This window comes from Periplaneta americana, chromosome 2 (genome assembly GCF_040183065.1).
Source record: "Periplaneta americana isolate PAMFEO1 chromosome 2, P.americana_PAMFEO1_priV1, whole genome shotgun sequence".
NCBI lineage: Eukaryota > Metazoa > Arthropoda > Insecta > Blattodea > Blattidae > Periplaneta > Periplaneta americana.
In genome coordinates, this window is record NC_091118.1 from 155,199,099 (window position 1) to 155,205,820 (window position 6,722).

Sequence of the window (6,722 nt, forward strand, 5' to 3'; positions counted from 1 at the left end):
GGTTTTACAAAGAGGAGTAGGTACTAGACTTCAATAGTAAGAAGTCTGTATTTTTCTGGTTTTAACTAGGCTCTATCAAGACTTTAATTTCTACGTTTCCGATCATTCCAGATCAATTCGTCCACATCACAAAGTCCAATATATAGAAAGTCCATTACAAAAATATCCACAACCAAAACGTCCATTCAAATAAGGCTAGTAGCCAAAATGTCCAATAGGTATGCAGAGCAAAATGTTCAATATAGCGCTGTAGAAATGTCCACTAGTCAAAATGTTCAATAAATAGACTAGAAATGTCCACAAATCATAATCTCAACTTCGATATAGAAATTCCCACAAATCCAAATGTCCCGGTCATACCAGATCAATTCGTCCACAGCACAATGTCCAATATAAGTATAGAAAGTCCATTACAAAAATATCCACAACCAAAACGTTCATTCAAATAAGGCCACTAGCCAAAATGTCCAATAGGTGTGCAGAAATGTCCACAAATCAAAATATTCAATATAGGCCTATAGAAATGTCCACTAGTCAAAATGTTCAATATATAGACTAGAAATGTCCACAAATCATAATCTCAACTTCTATATAGAAATTCCCACAAATCCAAATGTCCAATATATAGAAATTTCCACTAGTCAAAATGTGCAGTATATAGATTAGAAATGTCCACAAATCATATCTCAACTTCTATATAGAAATTCCCACAAATCAAAATGTCCAAATGTTCAACATAGACTATAGAAATGTTCACTAGTCAAAATGTTCAATATATAGACTAGAAATGTCCACAAATCATAATTTCAACTTCTATATAGAAATTCCCACAAATCCAAATGTCCAATATAACTTATACAAATGTCCATTAGTCAAAATGTGCAGTATATGGACTAGAAATGTCCACAAATCATCTCAACTTCTATACAGAAATTCCCACAAATCCAAATGTCCAAATGTTCAATATAGGCTATAGAAATGTTCACTAGTCAAAATGTTCCATATATACTAGAAATGTCCACAAATCATAATGTAATGTACAATTCTATACAGAAATGTCCACAAATCCATATGTCCAGAAGGCCTATATGGTGTGTACAGAGACGATTATTCAACATTCTTTTTCACAGAGTCTCATTTCGCTAAATAACTCAGTACTTGATACAGCATCGTTAAATAATCAATTAAAAACTTTAGAAGGTGTTCATAGAACCAATAATGTAGTGGAAGGTCTCCACTCTAAATTAAAAAAAAAATGCTTTATCATATCAGTAGGCCTATTTGGAAATATGTAAAAAATATAAGTTAAGACAAGAACGGAATGAGATAGAGAGTTCTATAACTTAATCCAAATTCGCTATGATCACATAAATGTAAGACACTACTTTAATAAACAAGAAGTAAGCTTATATTACGAATCAACGGCAAATTAATGGGAATGTATATCGATACAATCACTAGTCTATATGGGCAACAATCATGTCAAACAATATTTGCGGGCACTTTCATAATATAATATGCACCTGATTGCTGACCTCAGTGCAGAAGAAATATAGAAAGTAAAATTAGTTACTGGTACAGAATATTATAACTTAGCTTACATTTCATTGTTAAATTATTTATTCACATTTGATGACTTTTATTCTGGACATTCATAATACTAGACCTATACGTAATAATTCCGGACATTTTTTTCTAAGTTAATGACCATTTAATAACTGTGGACATTTCTGATACTAGACATTTAATGACAGTGGACATTTAAGATAATGGCCATTTAATGATTGTGAACGTCTATATTGGACATTTGATGACTGAGGACATTTTTCGTACTGGACATTAATGATGAAATACATTTCGCAGTGCCCTAATTGATTGATAATCTTCCCGATATGTTTATTCAAACACTAATTAGATTTAAAATTATTACAGTCAGCTATAAGTAATTTTCTGAAAACTGTGGGTGTAATTCTTGTTCTGAAATTGAAACAGTAGAATTAGGAACAAAGTTAATTGGAATTGTCTCCAAAACACAAAATAGGAAATAAAAAATTATTGCAGGAATAGAAATTTGTTATTAACATTATTTACCTGAATTCTGCGTTGAACCAATAAATTAGTTTCGTATCTTTATCTAGGTACAATGCTGCTGAAAATATTCTGTAATGCTGCTCAACATAAGTTACCATTAATCAGCTACATTAACCACGATCTCATATAAAGTAAAATAAAAACACGAAGGTTATATGTATTTGGACTAAAGCCTAGTTTTTTCCACATTCATTTCATTCCGGCATATTGAGTTGTTGCGTAATAATTTATTCTGAAGCTAGAAAGGAAATGCAACCTTGTGCCCGGTATGGAAAATGGACAAAAACATGAAACTCCATACAATATAAAATATAGAGAAAAATCATAATTTTGTCATAACTTCAAAATAGGCCTATACTGTATCTATGCGGCAGTATTTTAACAATGTTTATTATGTTCTTCATTAATTAAAATTTGTTGATTTCAATCCGTTTGAAAATATAAGTAGCCTATACTTATTTTGTTTACATTAAAAAAAAATAAATAATTTTAATTTTAAAAAAGCTTTCATGATTATTTAAATTACTCTGCGTACCAGCCATAGGCCTAAAATTTAAATCAAATTAAAATTATAAAACCATAATTTGAAATTTCAGTTCAATAGTTCTAATTTTATTTCTTTCTTCGTTCAGTTGCACAAGCTAAAATTATTAAGCTAATTGTAACCTAAACAACTTACCGCTAAATTGTAATTTTAAATTTTCAGATAACCTAATAAAGAATTATTTGGTGATATCAACTTACACATATGCAGATTCCATTTAAAACATCCTCTTCAATAAATATAAAGTCTTGTTGATGTCCTCCATTTGTAACATTGACGACTTCATTCATGGGTTATGTATTTAAATCTTTAAATAATTTATTATGTTCCGTCGCACTTATATCAGTTTCGCACTGTATTTCTTTTTTGTTTTATTTTGCACGCATTTGAACAATGTTCCATCACATTCATACGATTCACTTGATGCTAGTATCCAAATATGGAAAGAATTGACATTTTAAAACTTGACTGGAATGTACATTTTGCTTTCAACATGTCTGCTCTAAGTTCATTTTGTGGTCTAGATCTGAAGTTGACTCATGGAAGGAATGTTAACTCAGCAATAGCTATTCTATTACAACACTGTCTTCTTAAGCTTACTATGTATTTAAATATGTTTACCATCAACTTCACAGTCTCGTGTTATTAAAGTAATAATGACAAAATCTCATAGGAGTTTCGGATCGACAAATTTTTGTACACTTTCACAAAGTTCGATGGGGTTTATTTTACTCTACCACTAAAACCAAATTCCTCATTCCAATTGCACTTTTGAACTATGGAAATTAGAACTGGAAACGGTCTGCAGGCGTCGTGTGGTAGAGCTTCTGCGGTCTTGGTCGAAATGTATACGGCCAGCCATTAATGATACCAGCCAACACTCAAACAACAGTTTCCGAGGACTTTAAAACCAAATAACCCTCCGACCAACAACTAGTAACAACGCACTTGTAAAACTTTAAGTTAAAGAGTAACAAACGAAGCAAAAGGGCTGGGGAGTTTTGTTTTAACCACACCCCTTTAAACGGTGGAGAGTTCCCCCCTTTCCATAGTGAAAAGAAAAAAAATTCTTTCCCCACTATAAGTATAATACGGCATGGCGTGGCTTGCGTTCGGGAAGGGAAAGCTTGGTTTTACCGGCTGGTAGGCGATCAGTAGGCCGCCAACTGTGGAGACGAAGAGGCGGGCACGGGCCGGACTTACACGCTACAGCGGGCGGAGTCACGGCCTTTGATAATCGCTGAACTTCCCTTTTCCGTTTCGTCGTCCAAACAAAAGCCACGATTCTATCTCCTTGTAAGATATTTACTTTTTGTAGGGTTGGTATTAAAAAATAAAGGATCCTATGATATTATTATAACTTCCTTGCTTTTATTTTACTTCACGAAATTAGAACCATCAAGTAGTGGGGATAACATAAATGTTTGGGTGTTTATCAATAATGTATTTGGCTACCTGAAATTTAAGTGAACCCTGATAATGGTGTAAGTGAGAATAACAATCCCAATCCCAATAATTATCTATTTTACTTGTAGATTTGAATATTGCTACGGAAACGGCATTATAGTTCACAAAATGGCCGATTTCATAACTAAACATTTCTCTTAAAGAACTAATTTTATAACTGTTGTATGAGTGATTGTCATGATATGGATTGTTGTATGATTTCAGGAGTGATATAAGCTTATACCCAATAAGAGTAGAATTTCTGGAAAATATATAATAAAACTAAACCAACAAAGACAAAAAAATACCTGCATAATAGTCCAGGCCTACATTAAAACCAAAAAGCTTGCAATAGTCTAAAACTAGAAAAATTATTCCAACTAAAACATACATAAGTATTATTATTATTATTATTATTATTATTATTATTATTATTATTATTATTATTATTATTATATCAACAAATATTATAGAATTCCTTTCAGCAGAAAGTAGACATGGTGTAGGCCTACTGTTTCCTTAAAAATAATTGTAATTAAGTCTTACGAACATAGTAATTACTTAATGTCGCTATCGAAAAAAAATGATCGAATGATAAAAATTTACTATTTTTTATTTTATGTAATTATGTATTTCCCTATAGGCCTATTATATCTTGCTAGCTGCATTTTACGACTATTCAAAACGGTTTTACACAAATCGAATCCTTTCTAAAGGACCTAATAGTAACAAAACTGTATTGGTAAGCTAATAATGGTACTAATATTATTGTTAAATGCATTTTATTGTTACATTCTATGAAGTGTTGAATAGTTGAAATGTTATAAAATTATAGGCCTCTTATTTAAAATTCAGGTAAAAGAAAAAGAACACAATAAAAAGAAATACAGATAAATTACAATTTTTTATTATGCCTATCAATGTTGTAAAAATAAAACAAATATATTCCATTGTTAGGCTATTATACGTTATACAGAACACTTCAGATTTATATGTAAATAAAATTTCTAAGTAGGCCTGTAGGTCTATGGATTCAGACGAAAAAAAATTGGCAATGTCCTATAAGTTAGGCTACCTACCTAAAGTTAAAACTAATTCAACTATATTTACGATATAAGTAAATGTTTACGATTAGAAGAAAAAACCCAAACACCACAAAAAAATATAATAGAAAAAAAATAATTTTCATTAGTTTTAATAATTTAACAAAAATATTGGTTTTGTAAACCAAAAATAAGTAATACCTTTTAAAACTTCACAAAAAAAGATTAAGCTTACATCTTTTCATTAATTTCCAAAACTAATATTTTATAAAAATACGTAAAACAGGTAAAAATATAGGCCCTAAGGAAGAATTTTTATATAGGCTAAGCTTAGACATCTATTTTTATAGGTCTAAGTCTAAAAAAATTAATAAATATATATATTATTAAGATGTACCGAAGTAAAGAATTTTTCTCCGTCTTACCCATTCTCCATAAAAAAATATAGACCTACTCATTGGAAAAAATATGTCGAAACAGTAATTAATTCTTGTCAGAATTCGTTATGTTTTCATGTCACAAATAATTTACAACTCAATTAGATCTACAAGTAGGCCTATAAAATTATTAGGGCTTATAGATTAGGCCTACTTGTTCTGAAGGGTTCATAATAATAATAATAATAATAATAATAATAATAATAATAATAATAATAATAATAATAATAAGTACAAGTAGGCCTATAAAATTATTGGGGCCTATAGACTAGGCCTACTTCTTCTGAAGGGTTCAGAATAATAATAATAATAATAATAATAATAATAATAATAATAATAATAATAATAATAATAATAATAATAATAATAATTTGAGGCCTGTAAAGTGTCTCTAGATGACCAGGAATTGTGTCTTAACATTGGTCGAGCACGAAACCAATTAACAAAATAGGGCCTAATGCAAGTTCCAGAGAGAGACAAATCTTTTTCTTTCAATGATAAATTTGAGTCAGATTCTCTTTATTTATTTTGCAGCCGAATGCATTTTTTCACATAGGAAATAACTGACGTCGACATAATTTTATCTACTTACAGGTTTATATGTAGGCCTAGTGAAAGCGTATTTGGGATAAGGAGGTAAAGAATCGATAATTTTGCAATCTTTATTACAAGCAAGAAGTGTCTATATGCAGTAGGCCTAAGTTCCTAGATTATACGTCTAAGACATTTGTAAATTATTAGGGCGAACAGACGAAATAAATGCACTTTATATTAATAACAGAGTAATAATAATAATAATAATAATAATAATAATAATAATAATAATAATAATAATAATAATAATAATATATTATTACTGTATTATAATTATTAGGCTAGACTATTATTATTACTATTATTATTATTATTATTATTATTATTATTATTAGGCCTATTATTACTATTACTATTATATAAGACTATACCTGTACCTTTCTCACTTCCTTTCACAGAGACAGATCGAAACTTTATAACGTGGTGGTTTTTACACTTCACTAAACTTCAGCCGGCTAAAAAACGTGTCTGGCAGTTACCAAGCGAAGCACTCGCTACGTTACCGGTTTGGTGTGATTTGGTCAATACACTTAACACAAACTGATGTAATGTTAGAGGAAATTTGGC

The 6,722-nt window shown here is 30.0% G+C and overlaps 1 protein-coding gene across 1 annotated transcript in view; it reads right to left on the reverse strand.

The window, feature by feature from the left end:
- LOC138694712 (homeotic protein antennapedia-like) overlaps positions 1 to 3,576 on the reverse strand; it is a 1,006,890-nt gene extending 1,003,314 nt beyond the window's left edge. The window contains exon 1 of the mRNA XM_069818701.1: positions 2,836 to 3,576. The gene's annotated coding sequence lies outside the window, so the exon portion shown is untranslated. The remainder of the gene's footprint in view (positions 1 to 2,835) is intronic.
- Between the last annotated feature and the right edge of the window lie 3,146 nt (positions 3,577 to 6,722).